The sequence below is a fragment of the Mercenaria mercenaria genome, chromosome 6 (assembly GCF_021730395.1).
Source record: "Mercenaria mercenaria strain notata chromosome 6, MADL_Memer_1, whole genome shotgun sequence".
Classification (NCBI taxonomy): domain Eukaryota; kingdom Metazoa; phylum Mollusca; class Bivalvia; order Venerida; family Veneridae; genus Mercenaria; species Mercenaria mercenaria.
The window spans coordinates 16009775-16030732 of record NC_069366.1 but is presented as its reverse complement, the minus strand read 5'-3'; the positions used below and the strand labels follow the sequence as shown (position 1 = coordinate 16030732).

Sequence of the window (20958 nt, the reverse complement as noted above, 5' to 3'; positions counted from 1 at the left end):
TATCTATTTCTAGATTTCATTTATAAATGGGTGTAAGTTTGCAGATAAAACAGCAAGTAAATAGCTTCCTTTTGTATGATCTTGTATATATTCATACAGGTAGCAAAGTTATTATTTCTTTTGTGACAATCATGGTTGCATATCTAGATTATATTGTCAACTTGTCATTCTGTATTTTTTTTTTCATTATGTTGAGTTGTTTGACAATACACTGTTTATACATCTCCATAGTTGAGTCATTGCTAAACTATCAGTGAGTGCAGTTTATACAAAAGTATGAAATTTGTCGGGAGATAAATGCATTTAACTTACAACTACTTGATGATCCTTCTGTAGAAATCTGATGTATATTAAACTTGATATCTTATTGAAGAGAACACTAAAAAGTATTAAACAAAATGGAGGATACAGTTGAAGTTTAAATTCCTCAAAGAGTTAAACATTCAGCTGTGATGTGTGGGTTTCATTAGTACAGTATATGGTAGAACAACAGGTATATAGAAGATACAGCACATATGGATTCTATTATGTTATTTTGGGTGATATATTTTACGGGTTATGTAATGTCTATAACAGACTGAACTGGAAGTACTTATCTTTATCTAGATTATAATAATAACAGAAATATTGTCTCTAAGCTCAGTAAGCTGTAGAGGATTCCACAGCTCTGTTAAATGTTTTCTTTCTGTGGTGTATAGTTTAAACATCCAATACCTTACAAAAAATGTAAATACTTTCTCCATTTATTTTTTTATGGTAAAATGTTAAAAGCTTTGAGTAGCAAGACAACCACTGGTTTGGAGTTTTCTTTGAGACAAATAGCATCCACCAAGCAATTTAGTTCAGTTTTGATCTTGTCAGAATCAAGATAGGAGGTGGTGATAAAGAATAAACTGTTTATAATCCCCTCAGTGCAAATAGGGGGTAAGTGCATCTTTATGTCAATGTAACTTTACTATCGATTTTTTTCTTGCTGAAATGATTATATTTGACGCATTAGTGTTTGCCTACACCCAGTATCATTTCCGTGAAAATTGGAATGTTTCATTTATACTTTTATAGCAGTGTTTCAACAGCTCAATCAATATTGATCTGGTTTATGGTTGTGCAGGGGTGTTAAGGTTTTTGACCATTTCTCAGGTCAGTTTAGTCATTTATTTCAATGAGAGCACTTCAAACCATCTGATAATGTTTACATTTCACCAACACTACTTAAAATTCTCACTTTATTCCTGTTTATGAAGAAAGATGGTCTGTTTCCTTGATGGATTTTGCTTTGTTCTCTGATGTTGTTTTTCATGCAGTATTCTTTTGTTTTTGGAGTCATTAGATCGTAGATCTGCACTGTTGTGTTTCCTTTGAGAATTATTAAGCCATGATTTATCTAAAAAGAGTTTCCTGGCCATCAAACTCTCTTGCACAAATGTTGATTGTGTGTTATTATTTACTAGCATTACATTGCAGTGCAGATGTTATTTGTACTTGTTACCAGTACAACATTGTATGCATTGAAATATGTCTAACATTAAACAATATTCAAGCATTAGTGTGTTAACCTTTGCAAAATCTAGAGTAGGTTGAACTGATAGAGAGGTTATCCAGTATTGATTTGATGTAGCTTTTCTCAAGCTAGGTTCTCATTGTCTTTACTATGATAGAAGTCAGGAGTGCATTGATTATCTGAAAGGTGTCAAGTCAAATTGCTAGTGCCAGTTGCTGATGTCTTTTGTCTCAGGGCAGGTATTCTTGTTAAAGACCATGTAGATATAAGATGGAACAGAAGGGTTTATAGTTGTTTGGGTAAGATAGCATCTGAAATATGATATGCTGTGGGGAGAAATATTTTTAAAATATTTCAGTGTAAAACAATAATTTAAAAAATTATTTGTTAGATTCCACTGCCCCAGTATGAACCCATCAGTCCCCTTGCCCAACCCTCAACCTTCAAAATTTTCATTGGTTGTGAATGTGAAATATGAATGAGAATCTAAAAATGTTTTTCCCTCACCTTACTTGAGAAAAATGTTTTATTTGTTAGACAGAATGATTGAGAATCAATCTATATCAACTAATGTCAAAATATATCATTTTACATTTGGTGTCGTAACATTGTGATGTGAGGATGTTCACTAAAATTTTTATAAAATGTTTCCTTCAGTGTATGAAATGCACAGGTCAGAAAATACACTGCTGGCGAGAAAGTTTTTTCATCAGAAAAGCAAATGTCAGACATATTTAAAGTTAGAGACTGCATAAATTTGTTACTTAAACAGAAAGCAACACTGTGTCTTGCACACTGAATTCCCAGCAGCTCCTGCAGATTTCTAGGAATCTGCCAGCGGCTGTGCACACACACACACAGACACTGTTTGAAATATTTGCCAGTACTTTCACTGGAGATATTTTGGAAGAGACACTAGTTTGACAAAGAGATATCAAGTGTGAATTATTGATTTCATTTTTGTCATTATAATTTGTCTCGGTTCTTCCTGTCTGTCTAATGTAATAGTTACATTTTAGGGTGTCAGAATTATTCTTAAGAGACATTTTCTCTATTAGTTCTGTAGAAATTCCGTATTCTTCCCTTCTGAAGGGTCAGACAAAGAAAATATTTAAATGTAAGCTGCACATTGTCTGATAATAACTGGAGGCTGTAAAGAAATGTTTTAAGAGCTGTTAATTGTAAATTATATCTCGACTGATGGTATTTATTACAAAAACAACTGTAGAATTGTACTAGAAGGCCTTTGATGGAGCAATGAAGGCTGCTGGCTTACTTTAATTTGCACCACACCCTTGCAACATGTAAGTTTGAATGTTTCTTGAAGCTTTTGCTCATCCCAGAGATAGTGGTTGGAGGGGCACATCCATCTAAAACTCAGAATAAATTAAGAATTTTACTTTGGACACACATTGCCATCATCCATTGATAAAAATATCTGCTTTGGGTTCCTTACAAAAAAAAAAGGAATTGTTCTTAAATACCATTAGTGTAGCATAGCATGCCCAAAGTTCAATTGTTAAATCTTTTTATTAATGTACTCTGGAATGACCAGATTCTGTGGATTTTCATTTGCAGTCCCCTAAACTGTCCCAACCCTAGATCAGATTTTGTGTCCTACACTATCTTTATTCAGGAAAAGGATATACTCTAATTGAATTATTTTTGGTTAAGATAAAGACATTAAAACATATGAGTCACTGTATTCCTTTGATAATTTTCCCTGTTAACTAACATGCATGATTGCTTGACAAGGTGATTAACTTGTATCATCATAAAAAAGTACTATTTTCATATATTATGTAAAAACCAACATTTAAAATGTTTCAGTTAAAAAAAGGAAAATGTTAAAAGAATATAAGCACAAATGTTTTATCAGCTAATGTATTGAGGTATATGTGTTTGATTTTTGTTAGAGGAGGAGCTTGAGTTGAATTAGTCATTTTTAGTGAAATAGTGAAAGTAAAAATTCTGCTCACTTTACAAAATGAAAATCAAACTATAGATTATAACCGCTGGTTGTTCATAAAATTTTGTTATTTTCAGAATACATACCTGTAAAATTGAGTGAAAACTTAATAGCCCAGTTAAAGAACCATATGATTAAGACTTCACAGCCCAGCCACTTGTACTTTATAGCAGTTTTTATCAGCCTGTTGTTCAGCACAGGCATTTTTATTGTCTCCGCCTTACATTTTTATCTTCAAGTACTTTATAACAGGTCTGCCTAGAATATGAATTTCCCATGAATTTACTTTCTATATCCATGATAATATCTTAACTGCGCTACAAATTTTCAGAAATAGATTCATAAAGACTAGGAAGTCTGTTGTAAAATTCTGTTTTAATTTTGAGCATTATTGTTTCATATTGACCTTTAAGCATATTAAAACTGACACTTTTGTTTGAATTAGAACAATATTTTAGATATTGGTTAAGAATTAAGTGTGGATAAACCTATAAACGTGTTTAATTCTCTAAGTCTTGAACTGTTCTTTAAAAGAAACAAACAATGAATGACTTTCTAGACAGTTACAGATATAATGTGTCCTCTGTGAATGTAACCACTGCAGGGTTAGCTTTTCCCTACCTTCTTACAACATTTGTAGGTCTCGCAAGATTTCCTTTCGTTTTTTTGGTTTTGCTGCAAAATATAATTTATAAAGTTTGAACCCAAGGAGATCGGTCTGTTATCAGCTCTGCCTAACTGAAATGAAATAGAGAGGTACTTCGTAAATTTAAAATAATAACATCGGTTATATTTTCTGCTTTCCAAGATGAATGATTTCATTAAAACGTGTATGAGATCATGATGTATTTGACATGCTTGGTATACAGGAGATAAGAGCTAACCAAGCCTGATGCTTTATGCTTCCATCTTACATATGCTGGTGTCTAAGGTATGTCTGAAAAAACACTGATATGAGGGTAAATTGTGACTCTACAAATTGTAGTTCAAGGACAAATGTTCCAGTCGGCCTGCCAACTAGATATATATAGTCTTTATTTATTAAATTTCTGCTTTCTTGCTTTTGCTATCTCAACAAATTTTTTCTTAATCCCTGTGTTTTCGAAAGGAAATGGGGCATAATTCAGGGGTTATCTCCTATGAACAAAACATTAGGCATGAATACAAGTAAAGAGTGTTCGTGAATTTTGTACCTGTCTTTTGTTGGGATTGTTAAACTTTGTCTAAAATGTTTGTATAATAATTTGAACTGCTGCTTAGCAAATGTGTTTATTATTCACAAAGTATCTCCAGAATTGTAGCCCCTATTCTGGTTAATCACCAGATTTATAGCCCCTAATCACTTGAGTTATAGCCCCTGATAATTTTTCCTAGTACCTTTGTTTTAGTATATAATATTTATTTGATATTTTGAAGGCAGTAGAAGTGCATCTGTATAGTAACTACATTAAACAAATTTGTTGATATGTAAATTGTAATCTGCAATTAAATGATTAGGTCATGAATAGCTTTGCTGTTGTAATGTTAATGATATGCACGTAGTAATTTAGCCACAGATTTATATAGTTATCTCAATTATTTTCCCCTTTGTGATAACACTCATCAAATTGTTTATTTAGTTGTGTATCGAATATCAAATTAAAATATTCTCATGAATGTAGTAGTCAGCAGTCAGCCTTGTTGCATAATGCTTTGAACAGTGCATGTCTTGTTTTAATGAGATCTGTTGAAAGTATAATTTACCTGACATAATGGTCCATTAGTATTGTAACTCCTTTGCATAATACTGTATTGTCTTAATGGGTGCTTAATTTTATTCAAGATAACTTACAACCTTTTGAGTAATTGGTTAATTAGAGGCAGGAACTCAACCTTTGGCTTCCAGAAATGAGTTGCCAGCACAGTAGTCTTACACCTGAGGCCCTAACCGTTGTATTATATATGAACTGCACCATGAGAAAACCAACATAGTGCATTTGTGACCAGCATCGATCCAGACCAGCGTGCACATCCGTGCAGTCTGGTCAAGTTCCATACTGTTCGCTAATGGTTTCTCTAATTGCTATAGGCTTTGAAAGCGAACAGCATAATTATGGATCCTGACCAGACTGCATGGATGCGCAGGCTAGTCTGGATCCATGCTGGTCGCAAATACACTATGTTGACTTTCTCATAGTGCGGCCCATATGTGTTACCTTTGACCTGTGATCCGTTCTGGTGGTGTGGGTGTGTAAAGATAGAGCATTAGATGATTATATATTTGGTATTAAGATTGGTCATAATTCTGGCCTTGTATTTAAACCTCTATAATCCTTTTTGAAAACACTTTATTGAAAGTGTAATCTGCAGCAGAAATAAATAATATTAAAATCCATAAGTAAGAATGCTTACTTTCACTTAAGTAGTTGTTCTGTTTAGTCACGGGTTTTAATCAGTATTTAGAATATATTTTTCTGGCATGCTGTATTTAGATATTATCATTTTAATATAATAAAGAAAATAATAGTAGCACCCTTGGTATTATTTGTAATACATTGTAGGCATTTAAATTAAATTGCTTCTGTAGTTTATTTCTTTAGTGCATAACAGTTGGAAGTGATCCAAGACGTTAACGTTATGTCAAAATTTAATAGTACGATATGCGGTTCATTTCTCTTAATTGGTAAATTATATGTAATTATAATAGTTAACTGTCAGATGTTTATTTTATCTTTGATTTTCTTAGAGATGTTTAAGTGTCATTACTGTTTTACAAATTTATCAAACATCATTGAAATGGAACTTACAATGGCATATATGGAATGTTGACTGGAATTTCATTTTTTTTTTGCCCAATCTGCCTGAGGCTCTACTGCCATATGCCTAAATATTGATAAAAATAACCCCCCCCCCCCCCCCCACCTCCTCATTCTAAAAAAAGTAAAAGAAAAACGGGGTCTTTTTTTGGAAACTAACAGCCTCAAAATATTGTTGTGACCTTGACCTTTACGCCTTTAGCGGTTGATAACCAGTTCATTATATATCAAACCAGTAAACATAGCAAAACTCTTACAACTTTGATAGGGGCTTAAAACTGATGGACTTATTGCTTTGTACAAATTTACAGTCAATAGGTTGGATAAATTCCAAGATAAGATCAACAAGTCCTTTTATGCTGTCGGATTAATTAGAGGCAAGGGCACACACATTTCAGTATGTCTTTCTTATAAATTGTAACAATCACAAGACAAAATTTTAAATGACCCCAGTGGTTACTTTTATTCATGTCCTGCATTTCAATAAATGAAAAGACAGATTTGTTATTTATGTAAAAAAAGGAAATCAGTTACTTGATACTATTGTTCGGCAATGGATTTTTTACCCTAGGTTAGATGAAAATCAGAGATAAGATTGCCACAAATGGTTTCGATTTACAATACAGTTGTAAAGGCTGTATTCAGATGTCTTCGCTGTGATAATCATTCTTAATTCTGTATTCTGAAATTTTTGTTATACAGTATTTTGTGTATTTTGAAAGTTTTTGCAGTAGTAGGTAATTCTTTGTTCCAATTTGAAATAAAAGTATAACAATTTCTTACATTTTGAAGGATTAACAAATTTGAAAAGGTTTTGAGTTTGATCTCTGCTTAACAAAATGTTCTCCCAGACAATTTTACAATGTTACATCCTTCTGTTTTGTTTGGAAGTTTCTGGGTACTTCTAGAAGTAATGCGAGTGTTGGTAACATCTTTGAATGTTTTTATCAGGAAAAGGGTGCTATATGAATATATGATATAAAACACTGTCTTACAACTGAAATGCTGGTGTATATAAAGATGTTGTTGAAATGATGGTATTCGGCTCAAAGAAAATCAGCTAGAGTTTGATACTCCTTTATGTATAAGTATCGCCAACATATAGACCAGGGTGTTTTTAGTGGGAGAATCGATAGAAATTTGATTGTAAAAATTCTGCTGATGCCAAAAAGCAGACATCTGCACTAAAAGTGTAATATAAAAACATCATGTCAGAAGAAAATTGTGGGTTATCAGGCATAAATCTTCATTTGGTATTCTCACATGCTTGAAATTGCCTTACAAATATTGGGAAATAGCTATAAAACAAAAGCCGAGTGAGCTTGCTTTTTTGCCTGAAGATATAGATCTAGGAGTCTGGTATGCATGTTGACATCTCTTTGCATATTGATTGGCTTTCAGTATAGAATTAGCATTAACTATTTTAAAGAATCTTTTTATCACAGGCAGTTCAAGCCCTAGTTTGGTCTCGGGATTAGATACATAAATCTTGTCCTGACACTTCCATTTGACATGCAGAAAACTCCTAGTGAGTTCTGTTAATTATGGACTTGTCTAACAGTGGCTGGCTTGCTCAGCTAGTATGGCTCTTTTGGTGACAGTTTAGCAGATTTTTCATAATCAATAACCAGTTTTTTCTCTTCCATACTTTTTCCGATAATTAATACTAAAGAAAGGCAGGCAATGGGATGTGAAGAAATCTCCTGCAGATAGTTTTTCAGCCATATTAATTCTTGCACATGTTGCAGAATTACAAGCAAAAAAGTACAGATTTTAAAGCAGAAAATACAGATTTTAAATCATCTGAAATGTAAGTTTCCTGTATGGTAATCTGCTTGGCAATTTTGCATGCCTCAAGGGCAATTTACTTTGCAATTGTGCATGCCCATAGGGCAGTCTATTTGGCAATTTGACATGCCCATAGGACAATCTACTTGGCAATTTTGCATGCCAGCAGAGTAATCTACTTGGCAATTTGCATGCCCACAAGGCAATCTACTTGACAATTTTGCATTCCCATAGGACAATCTAGTTGGCAATTTTGCATGCACACAGGGCAAACTATGTGGCAACTTTGCATGCAAACAGGGCAGTCTACTTGACAATTTTGCATGCACACAGGGCAGTCTACTTGGCAATTTGACATGCCCCATAGGACAATGTACTTGGCAATTTGACATGCCCACAGGGAAGTGAACTATGTCTGGTAATTTTACTTGCCCACGGGCAATCTTCTTGGCAATTTGACATGCCCACAAGGCAGTGTACTAAGTCTGGCAATTTGACATGCTCTTGGAAATTTTACGTGCCCATGGGCAATCTACTTGGCAGTTTGACATACCCTCTAGCAATCTATTTTGCAGCTTGACATGCCCAGACAATTTTTGAATATTGTTATCTTTTACTCTGTTAGAGTGCACAAGGTATGATAGAATAAACAACATAGGGACTGATTCACACAAGTTTTTATTACAGACAATGCACTCTGCTACAGTATTTAACTGTATACTTTTTATGTAGTTGGCTCCAAATTCATCATTAGCTTGTTGCATGATGCATTAGAGATTTTGTAGGATTTTAGAGGAAACCATTAACAGATGGTCAGTAGATATCAGTATTCGGTGCACACAGTGCTAGTGTCTGGGAGATGCTACAAGAGACTTGTATTGATCCCCTAGCTTCTCCCTGTATGCACACATTGTCTCAAGCCCTTTCACAATGGCTTTGTCAATCATATCTAATTGAAGGAAAAAGAACTTTTTCAGACCCATGCTTTATTTTACAAGTCTTGAAATGATTTGAAGTTAGAAGTCTTCTTTTGAAACTTTAATGTTTTTTGTCAGATCATCCTGTACTAATTTTGTAAACAAAGGAAAAGGGCTAAATTATATTGACTGTTTTTGATTCAATGACCAGTATATTAGTTTATCTAATAATATATCGAAATGGTATTCTGAAAATATTTTTGCTTTTAACCCTTATCATGCTGAACAGAATTGATTCTGCCTGTGTGACCAGTGTAAATCTTGATCAGCCTGCCCATCCATGCAGTTTGATCAAGATCTGCACTGTATGTCATTCAGTCAGTATCTTTTTGGTAAGCACCCCTTTTAACAGTGAATGGTACTGTCCAAATTGAAAGATGGTCAAGTTCATTGTAGAAATTTAGCAGGGTAAGCCAGGGTAAACTTAACATTTATCTAACTTTATCATCGTTTCTTGTGCATGACAGGTACAGAATTATTATTGTACCCCCCGACAACGAAGTTGTAAGGGGGGGTATACTGGTTTCAGGTTGTCTGTCTGTCTGTCCGTCCGTGTCTGTCTGTCTGTCCCGTAGACACAATCTTGTGCGCACCATCTCTCCTCATCCCCATCACAAAATTTAATGAAACTTCACACAAGTGATCAGTAGCAACAGTAGTTGTGCATGGGGCATGTTAGGTTCTTTCAGAAAAAAAAATGCAGAGTTATGGGACTTTGTTTTTTGTTACTATACTATATACATAGACACAATCTTGTGCTCACCATCTCTCCTCATCCACTTGACACAATTTAATGAAACTTCACACAAGTGATCAGTAACAACAGTAGCTGTGCATGGGGCATGTTAGGTTCTTTCAGAAAAAAAATTTGCAGAGTTACGGGACTTTGTTTTTTGTTACTAAACTATAAACATAGACACAATCTGTGCGCACCATCTCTCCTCATCCCCTTGACACAATTTAATGAAACTTCATACAAGTGATCAGTAGCAACAGTAGTTGTGCATGGGGCATGTTAGGTGCTTTCAACGACAAAAATTGCAGAGTTATGGGACTTTGTTTCTTGTTAATATACTATGTACATACAGTCTGCATATGCAGTCTTGTGTGCGCCTAATCTTCTGAACCCTTGCACACAATTTAATGAAACTTCACAGAAGTGATCAGTACCAACCCTAGTTGTGCATGGTGCATGTTACGTTCTTTTAGATAAATATTCTGCATAGTTATGAGACTTTGTTTTTTGTTACTATACTGTATACATACAGTCCACATAATTATGCAATCTTGTGTGGGTCAAATTGCAATGTACTGTGTCAGTGCATGCGGGTGGGGGTGGGGGGGGGGGTACATTCATCACCTTTAGTGATAGCTCTAGTTTTAATGTGCTTTTAATAGGGGTGGGCGATATACCGCGGTAGACCGGTTATTGCGATGTTTTTTCTGACGATACGATATTGCGATATGATTTTCGAATACCGGTTATTTTATAACATTAAGTAACACTAACGTAAACCAAGAAGATTCACAAAAAAAATCCTTTTCTTGCCAGCACGATTCAACTTTGTTTTCATTTTTCTCCTTTCATTTCCGGTGCAGGTAGCAGACTGGTTTACAGCTATTTTACGGACCCAATTCCACATAATAAAACCAATAAGAAAATTTAGATAAATATAATTTCGTATTTGTCAGCGACTCATTAGTAATTTTTCTATCAACTAGAATTTATTATTCATACAACAGCTATACCACTTTCCTCGTTTATAATCGGTGAATTGAGCAACCTGTGTCATATGATTGTATCCGTAAACCGAATGTAGTGCCGCACAATAAACTAAATAGTATTTTGACGCAGTCTACTTTCACTTTTGAATATCCGGTAATCGGCGTCATAGCATGATAGCAACATGTCGGACTTCGAGATTGTTGAAAATAAAGGCAAAATCATCAACAGTTAATAGTATTTGTGTATGACAAATTGTCAATACTCCCCATAATCTAGTCAAAACTTTTTATTTTTTTTGTTTACTGGTATTTTTATTTATTGAGAAGGTGGAGCAAACACTCGTGTTGTTGATACTAGTTAGTCATTTTACTCATTTTTAATTGAATAAATTTGAAAAAAACAGTATGATTCATCATGTTTTTGTTCATTAAATAACTGGTACAATATATCCCAGTATATTGCAGTATCCACATACAATATTGCAATATATCGCAATACCAATTTTCGTGGCAATACCCACCCCTAGCTTTTAATATACAATGCCAAAGAATGCTTTGAGCTCCCCCTGTAATTTGCATAAGGTTATTTAGAGGTCAGAAAGAAGTCCATTTATCAGTGTAATGCATGTTGGAATATATTCAATGTGTATCAGAATGGAATGGGAAAGAATGGGTTTAAAAATATCAGCTATGCTGTCTTAATCTTAGGTCCCCAGGGAGCTGTTTTCCAGGAATGAAATTTTCTGGTAGCTGGCTCATTAACACAGAATCAGGGCGCTAATAAGATTTGTGTCAGTAGCATTGTAGTTCTAACTGATAAATATAAGCACAATGGCCTTGGTATTAACAAGATTTCATGCTAAAATATGTCTTAGAAAGAACCAGGATATGGCTTACATCTTTTCCATTTTCCAGGGAAGGATTAATTGCTATTCTTTTCTTAATCTTAAGTCTTTTTGCTAAGAAATGCTTTAGTCTAAGTATTCTATTCTAATGCAAATGTTATTTATTCGTTAAAAAAATGAGTAGTGAAATATTGCTGCAGAAATGATAACATGTGAAAATGAGTGTTACCAAACTTTCATCTATAGATGTAGGTTGAGCATATTAATAATTAAAACTGATCAGAATATTTGATCAGAACTATGCAGTTTAATATGTAAACTTCAGTGTTTTTATTACCTCCCTTTATTGGTTCAACACTTTGTACAGTTCATAATATGATCACACAGACATGAGAGAAAGTAATTTTATTGTTACTTCTCAAACAAGCTTGTAAAAATTCCTTCAATCATTTATATTAATTTTAATGTTTAATGATAAAATCGAAAGTCTTTCAAATGCAAGTGGTGCTCCTGAATTCACAGAAATATTGCTTCTTTCAATATTGGGAAGCATGTCAAATTTATGACCTTTGGGATCATTAAGCGGCATTAGGGGAACAGAGTAAAGGGTTGAATTATTCATTAAAACTCATGTTTGTTATCTGTTCAATAAATATTCAAATTTACACACCACTGTTCTCCATTATTAATGGCATTCCTTGGAGAAATAAAAACAGAATTGAAACAAAGTATGGATCTTTGTGTATATGCCTTCATTTCCATAAGAACGTCTAGACAGGAATTTTTTTTGCATCTTGGTGTCATAGTAACAGATTGCTCATAAATAGAGTTCACTGTGTTAATGCCTTTTATGGAAATTTTAGATTTACATTTTTGCAGCTTGGTGCTTTAGAAATTCAGATTTCTATGTTGCTGTGACGATATTGGAAACAGACACTGCAAGATTACAGTTAAGATTTCTGAAAATCAAACAGGCAGATTCTGAGAAAATTTCTAGTAATGCCTTGTGAACACAGGGAATTGATATTGCCAAGAAAGATTGGCCTGGGGTGAAGGTCATATTCGAATTAATTATGTCATCCAAGTTGCTGGGACTTGACAAAAATTCCATCAATCAAAAAACTCTTCTACAGAAAAAGCTAATGGTATTTTGCTGATATTATCTGAAGCTATTTGCATTTTTGAGTCGGCTAAAGGCTGAAAGCCTTTTGACGAGTCCTTGCTATCCAACGATTCTCTAAATGGACCAAATAACACAGTGAAGGGATGTAGTTCCATTAGATTTCTTAAACTTCAAACAGTTCACTGCATGAATGAAGTTAAGTTGTGTCAATTCCCTTTGCTATGACCAATATACGATGTAATCTGTCATATTTATGACTTGTAATTGTGCATTTCTCGAATGTAACTCATTAAGCATAAATGTGCATTTTAAGAATTGCGCAGGCTTACAAAGCTTGGGTAACATCCAGCAAAAGACAAAAAATAGTTCCACAGGGCTCCAGATAAAATGCGTATTAGCGTAAATTACGTATAGAAATAATGCAAATACGCATGTCTAATAATTTCTAAGCTATAAAAACGTATATAAAATTACAGAAACGCACACAATGCTTTTTTAAAAACAAAATCTGAATCGTCTGGATGCGTTAGGTAACATAGCCGATCAGCCTTAATTCTCCCACATTGAACGTAACCACGCATTGTATGATTTCTATGAACTTTGCTTGGGTTGAATTTTGCAGTCAGTAAACGGATAAATTATCGGAAGAAGAAGCTCTTACTGGTTTGTTTAGTTACTACTGATATTAAAAATGATTTTAATTCTTATTTTTCGAGAAATAAACAAATCAGCGAAACATTAAATTGTATTTTCTTGTAGTTTTTGAAATCGAAAGTAGATCGTCTATGTTTGGCTGCTTTCACGAAACGAAACAACTTTTTTATGAAAAGTTTTAAATAAGAGGTAATTTAACCGTAAACTTCAATGTCAGATACTGCCAGTTGCTGCTAAATGTCTTCGTATCATCACAATTTGTAAAATATATTGTTCAAACTGGAGAAAAGTGTAATCGTATCCGGATATAATATTTTGGGTAAATATCCAGCTGTGTTATGAAATTTTAAGAAAAAAACTAAAAACAAACTGAAACTGGTAGACTATACTGTCAGTACATCAATCATTAGCCGACTCAGGCCATTCAGGCCTTTGATTTTGTCCTGAGAAAGAAAGAAATTTAATGAAAATGGATGAAAATATTTCATTTTTTATTGAACTATTATAGAAAGATATTCAGTTGCTCAACATAGATAACTGAGTCTGAAAGAATCATTGAAACATGTGGTCTTGAAATGACATTTTAACATTTGAGCTGCGCCATGAGAGAACCAACATAGTGGCTTTGGAACCTGAGAATGGATCCGGACCAGTCTGCGCATCCGTACAGTCTGGTCAGGATTCATGCTGTTCACTAAACGGTTTCTCTAAATTGCAATAGGCTTTGGAAGCAAACAGCATGGATCCTGACCAGACTGTGTGGATGCGAAGGCTGGTCTGTATCCATGCTGGTCGCAAAGCCATTATGTTGGTTTTCTCATGGTGCAGCTCATTTTAACATTTGATTAAGATGATCTGCTTTTTAAGGTTTCAGTTTGTAGACTGATCATAAATTTTGAAGAAAAAAAACTGGAAGCCAGAAAATAAGGACTTTTTGAAAAAAGTTTACTAGAAGTCGTATATTAGTTTGGACTAATTCAAGGGCCAAAACTCTTGTATTATTGAAGGAATCTTGACAATGATCATACGTACATCATACATATGACCATAATTGTATATTGTGTCAGAGCTCCAGATAAGATGCGTATTTGCGTAAATACGTTTTGAAATTTACAAAAAACGCATTTAAAATCAAACCTACGCATACTGATACGCATTGAAAAAACGGGATACGTATTTTACTCGATTTAAGTGCGTAATCCAATTTTATCGTAAATCAAGCACATCCTTTTTGTAATCGAGTACAACAAACAAAAGGTGTCTCATAAAAAAGCAAACGCAAACGATATCGTAAAATAATGCCATTTTTCCATTTCAAGTATATTAGTGTGTGACAGGAGATGACTCGGACAATGCCTATCGCTAAGCATGTGATCTATGATATATAATGGGTAACTGTTGAAAAAGCCGAAGCACATACATGTTGGTGTTTCTGAAAAAAACATTGACAGTCAAAGTATCACTGGCTGTTGATATATCGCAGTGGTCAGTAACTGAAATTAAGATGTAGTGTAAGATGTAATGTATGCAGTAAACTAAATGTTAAAACTATTTGAATGAAGGCTCAAAAATATTCAGGAAAACAGCATTGGTCAACAAAGGCACTTCAGCGGAGCACATGAATATCAGAAAATTATAAATACAAACAGTTATTATTATTACCCTTTTGAATGATTTCGAATTCTGAAAAACCATTTAGAATTCTAAAATACCCTTTTGAAAAAACATCTAGGAGTAAAATACCATTTGAAAAAAAAACTAGGGGGTAAAATACCCTTTAACCTAAAATCTTATCTGGAGCTCTGTTGTGTTAAAGATTCATGCTGGAAATGTGGCCCGGAGTATGTTAACAATGTGAACCTAACAATTTTAACCGTTTCAAGGGCAGTAACTGTGATGTTGCAAATGAAATTCTTCTTATTGAGAGATGGACAAGTTCATTATAGAAATTTAGCAGGGTATTTTAGGCCAGTATTCTGATCAAAATCGCAAGAAATTGTGTGGCTCTGTGCATAATATTTGTAATTTGCTATTGTATCCAGTGATTTCCGACTTGTTTTCATAAGGGACATTTCTATGGTATTGAATTTTGCTCATGGTTGCATGTTCTAGCCAATATTCAGCTTGTCTAAACCTAAGAATAGGTGTAATAATTATGTTTTAACAATATTTTTTTTTAATAAGATTGAAAACCAAAAATACACATATAAGCACAGAGAAGAAGTTTTAATCAGTTTTGCTTTAATTAATGTATCATGCATGAAAAGCTTAGACTGTTCTTTTTTTCCCTTAAACATTGAAACTAATAACCAATCTTATTTTCCTGAGTTTTATATTCCTTCTGGGAACATATCAGTTTTAGGTTGCACATTATTGTTTGCAAAGATTCCTTTGTGTTGCAGAGACTGTGCATGCAAGTTGGCAATTAATGTATGGAGAAAATTAATCCAGATAATTAGTTTTCAAGCCTTGTCTCAGTTGATATCTAAATGACAAGGAACAAAAATTATGGTCATTATTGTTTGTGACGGAATCTTTGATCTGATTTTGTAACAGACAGCCAGTATTTGTTATTGCATCATTGATAATAGTTTTATATTAGTTGAAAATTTGAGTTGCAATTCTCAGTTTGGGAAATCGGGGTAGGGTTAGGGATAGATGAAACAGAATATTAGTTAGGAGAGCTAGTATGACAGGTTGCAAGTTTGATCTCCCAGCTTGGTGGATTCTCAGCCATTCTGATTTAAGGTATTAAGTCAAAATGTCCCAAGTCACTAATGTGTCCCCCATGTCCTATTCATTAAAGTGACGTTATTTTCTTGAGTTGGGTTGCAAATTGCCTTGTTTTCGGATAAGTAAAACAATAGGAACTACTAGGAGTTTCTTCCTGTACAAACAATTAAAAGTTACCTCAATACCAGAAGTAATTAACAGCTCGGTTTTTAGCTTGACTATAATTTGAAATTTTTCACATTCTAGCTGGAGCTTCTGGTAATTGTCACAGTTGAAAGTTTTGCAGGTTTATTTTTACACTTGACAAAGCTTTACATATTATGTAAGTATATGTCTCACAAGAGATATTCGACTGAATGCTTCTATTTGGAACCTAAACAGCATCATGAAATAACCCTTCTTAGCCAGGCGTCATATCTTACAGTTTATAGTATAATATCCTATTTTCAACTTATACGAACTTAGTGGGTGGAATGGTGCTCCTCATTTAACAGCTCTCTTTTTATGTGAGAATCAAAATATAAAAAACTCAGTGAAAATTTCACAGCTGAAAAGATGTACTTTGCAGTTAAATTGAGATAACAATTTAAGATTGAGATCATTAAAACTTGTTGTCCAGGAAGTCTTAATCATTGAGATTCCTGTATTCCATTGAGAGACATTAACAAAAATGAAGTTGACACTTTATCTGGCAAAAATTGCTTCAACCCTGCTGGGAGTTGGTGTAGCAGTGTAAATATTTGTTCAATATAAGTGCCAAAATGTCATAAACAGGAGTAATTGGATATATAAATCACAAGTTTATGACTTGTAAACTGACCCCATCCTGATTAAACATTGGCCTATGGGTCACCAGCCACAATTATAAGGAGCCATTATCTCCAGTAATAAGAATGGTGCATTGCTCTATGCATGTTTTTATTGCAGTTGAAACATAGCAGCTGAAGATAAAAGAAATTTAATGTTTGAATTGAAGCACTATCCATAAGCCACTACAGTTCTATATATAAACAAGAGCACCGCCGTGCAGATGCTCATCTGATTTTTTTTTAAATTCTATGATCAAAAGGGGCCATAATTCTTGCAAAAATCAATGTAGAGTTATGTTACTTGCTGTGCAGAATCAGCTTTTAATGGCAAATAACTGTTCCAAGTTTTAAAGCAATAGCTTTGACCATAAAGGAGAAAAGTTGACCTAAATACAAAACTTAACCAAGAAATCTAGTCAAAAAGGGGCCATAATTCTTGCAAAAAGCAGGATGGAGTTATGTTTCTTATGTACAAGAAATCTGATTTTCTAAGTCCTAAAGGGGCCATAATACTTGCAAAAAGCAAGATGGGGTTATGTTACTTGTTGTACAGTGTCAGCTTTTGATGGTAAACAAGTGCTGCAAGTTTCAAAGCAATAGCTTTGATAGTTTAGGAGAAAAGTTGACCTAAACATAAAACTTAACCAAGAAATCAGATATTTTCAAAGTCCAAAAGGGGCCATAATTCCTGCAAAAAAGCAGGATGGAGTTGTATTTCTTGTTGTACAGAATCAGCTGTTGATGGTAAACAAATGTTGCAAGTTTCAAAGCAATAGCTTCGATAGTTTAGGAGAAAAGCTGACATTACTTAAATACTGTTGAAAATTGGTGCTAAACCAAAAACAAACAAACAAGCTTAAAACCACAAGGAAGTAACTATTTTTATGAAATTTCATGCTGATTGAAAGAATTTTTAATGACATTCAAGTACATGTATTTGCATATAAATAATTTAGTTTCATGGTCAGTTGTCAACATGCCATTCCACATTTCTTTGATGTTTTGACCTCTGACTGGCATTGTTCAGTCTAAGAAACCTGGAAACAGATCAGTGGTCAGTCTGCCAGTAATGTATTGAACAGATGTTCAGTCCCAGCTGAGGTCAGTCAAGTTTTAGGTATACAAAACATTTGAAGAATAATGTGTGGTCCAAAGCATGCAAGGCTCTCATCTGAAGTTATTGACAGATTGGTTACAGCTAATTAGATGGTTGGGAAATAATTAGATTGTATCCTTTCTATTAATTTGTTTATGATAGAGAATAGTAATTTGTTTGATAAATAGTTGATATTCTTAAACTAATTAGTGTAATGATTTTAATACAATACTGGGAACCCCATATAGGTCCAGTCTGTCTGTTCACCAACTTGATCGTGTATTTGGAACTTGGGTATTACAGCCATGAGGTACATTTTTTATAGAAATGACAAATTGATTGTAGATATAAGTTCCACAGTCGTTGTCTTGTTTGTAAACTGTTGTGTTCAATTTTGCAGATAAACTAAACATTTTCAAAGAAACCAATGATTTTAAAGGGACCAAAAGATTCAAATATGCTGCATAGTTATGTCTTTAAATCAGTTTAAGTCCATGGGTTACAAGGATAACAAAATGTAATGCTAAGAATAATAAACTGGTCTTTCACTGAAAATCTTTGCTTCCAAAACAATTTTAGGTCTTGCATTTCTCAAGTTGGAGTGTGTCTAGGGGGTTCATTTCAGGGCAAGTGGTCATAAAAAACAGGTGATTTTAAAAGCTTCAAGTTTTATTGAGGATGGAGAGAAATAACAACATGATCTTAGGAGAGCAATAATGGTTTCCTTTGCATGTAATTAGTTAGAACTGCAGGCAATTATTTCCAGTAATTTGTTGTTTACTGCTGATGATGGGCTTCAGACACCATTGTTACTGGAGATAGAAACAGATCTTGCAAGTTTAAAGGCACTGGCCTCCAGATCAAACGAAAAAAAGAAAAAAAAAAAGAAATAAGTATTAGTAAACTGTTCTTGGGCATTCTTATAAATGCCTATTTTTATGCCCCCCTTCGAAGGAGGGGTATATTGTTTTGCATATGTGTCAGTCAGTTGGTCTGTATGTAGACCAATCCGTTTTCAGATTATAAATCCAGAAAACTTTGATGTAGGATCATGAAAAATGATAGGGAGGATGGTCATAACCAGCAGATGACCCCTATTGATTTTGAGATCAGTAGGTCAAAGGTCAAGGTCACAGTGACCCTTAACAGTTAAACGGTCTGGATGATAACTCAAGAATGCTTGGGACTAGGATTATGAAAGTTGATAGGGAGCAGGGGTCACACTGGGAATTTTTTTCTCTGAGCCACTGCTTTTTCCGAAGATAAAATTATGAGGCCAACAACGGCGAAGCGCATAGCATTGACGTTCTTGTAGGACTACATTATATGTACCAAAGTACTCATACTACTCAAGAAATTAATGTAGTTATTACATATTTCTTAGTAACCCTTTAAAAAGCTATTTAGAAAATCAATTTGTGTTAATTTCTTAAAATTATCATTTTTATAAACATGTCAGTTAATAAAAAAATTCCGAAAATCACATTTAAAATAAAGATGTCAAAAAAAAAAAAAAATGTTTAAAAAAAAACAGTGTCTTATTTTGCACATTGCTATATAAGTGGGTGGGGTTCGATGCCTTCGCATGTTTTATTCTCAAAAATTACTTCAAAATAAGAGCTCCTTTTGCAACATTTGTCATATTTTTCTTAAATGTAGACTTTTTATTGGCTTTTTGTTAAGATTGCACTAAAAAATCTCGTCAGAAATGACAGAAATATCCGAAAATCACAACGCGAAAACGGGTGACAAATTTGGAAAAACGTAAGTTAGAATTAAATATTTGATAAAATACCTATGTTTTATTGCTTTTCTATCATCATAGCTGTTCAATACTTACAATTTCTGCTTGTCTAAAGCATTTTTATTTGTTTTTGCCCAAACTAACCCTCGGCAATCATAGAAAATTTGTCTAATGGCCGACTGCTCATAAAGTCGTATCAAGTGCACAAAACGAAGATCGGCCAGTTTGTTATTCAATAATCTAATTATCGCCAATTAACTGCCTGATCAAATAAAAAAAATGCAAATTGGCTCCCTCCCTTTCAATAACGGATGTTGTGTCTACACAGATTATCGATTTTTCACACCTTTTGGTTCGTAAAACTGGCCGTAGTTTTGCAGACAGACATAGCTTTGGGCCATTTTCGCCAATACGAAAATTTCGGAGCCACATTTAATTTTTTGTCGCAAATGGCTCAAGTGGCGATCGACAGCGTGACCCCTGGGGAGGTTGGTTATAACCAGCAAATGACCCCTATTGATTTTGAAATCAGTATGTCAAAGGTCAAGGTCACAGTAAATCTGAACAGTTAAACGGTTTCAGGATGATAACTCAAGAATGCTTGGGCCTAGGATCATGAAAGTTGATAGGGAGGTTGGTCATGACCAGCAGATGATCCCTATTGATTTTGAGGTCAATAGGTCAAAGGTCAAGGTCACAGTGACCAGGAGCAGTTAAACTGTTTCCGAATGATAACTTGAGAATGCTTAGGCCTAGGATCACGAAACTTGATAGGGATGTTGATCATGATTAGCAGATGACCCCTATAAATTTTGAGGTCAGTAGGTCAAAGGTCAAGGTCACATTGACCCAGAACAGTTAAACAGTTTCCGGATGCTTGATAGGGAGGTTGATCATGATCAGCAGATGAGCCCTATTGATTTTGAGGTCAATAGGTCAAAGGTTAAGGTAACATTGACCCAGAACAGTAGAGCTTTTTTTGTACAGTGACCAAATAATTTCTATTCCTTGTGCAATTACTGTCAGAATGCATCAAGGGGGGCATTTCGTGTTTTTAGAGCTTTTGTTTTACCTTGACATTGCGTTGATGAACCATTGGTTTTGAAAAATAAATATAGTCTGGCTAAATTGGTTAAATAGTTATACTTAAAGATTCTAAAATTAAAAACTATGGGAGTGTCACTTTGTTGATTCATATT

General features: G+C 34.1%; 1 protein-coding gene across 1 annotated transcript in view; it reads left to right on the top strand.

Annotated features, from left to right (window-relative positions):
* Positions 1 to 20958, top strand: part of LOC123550650 (neural-cadherin-like) — a 95149-nt gene that overhangs the window by 2093 nt on the left and 72098 nt on the right. The window lies entirely within an intron of this gene.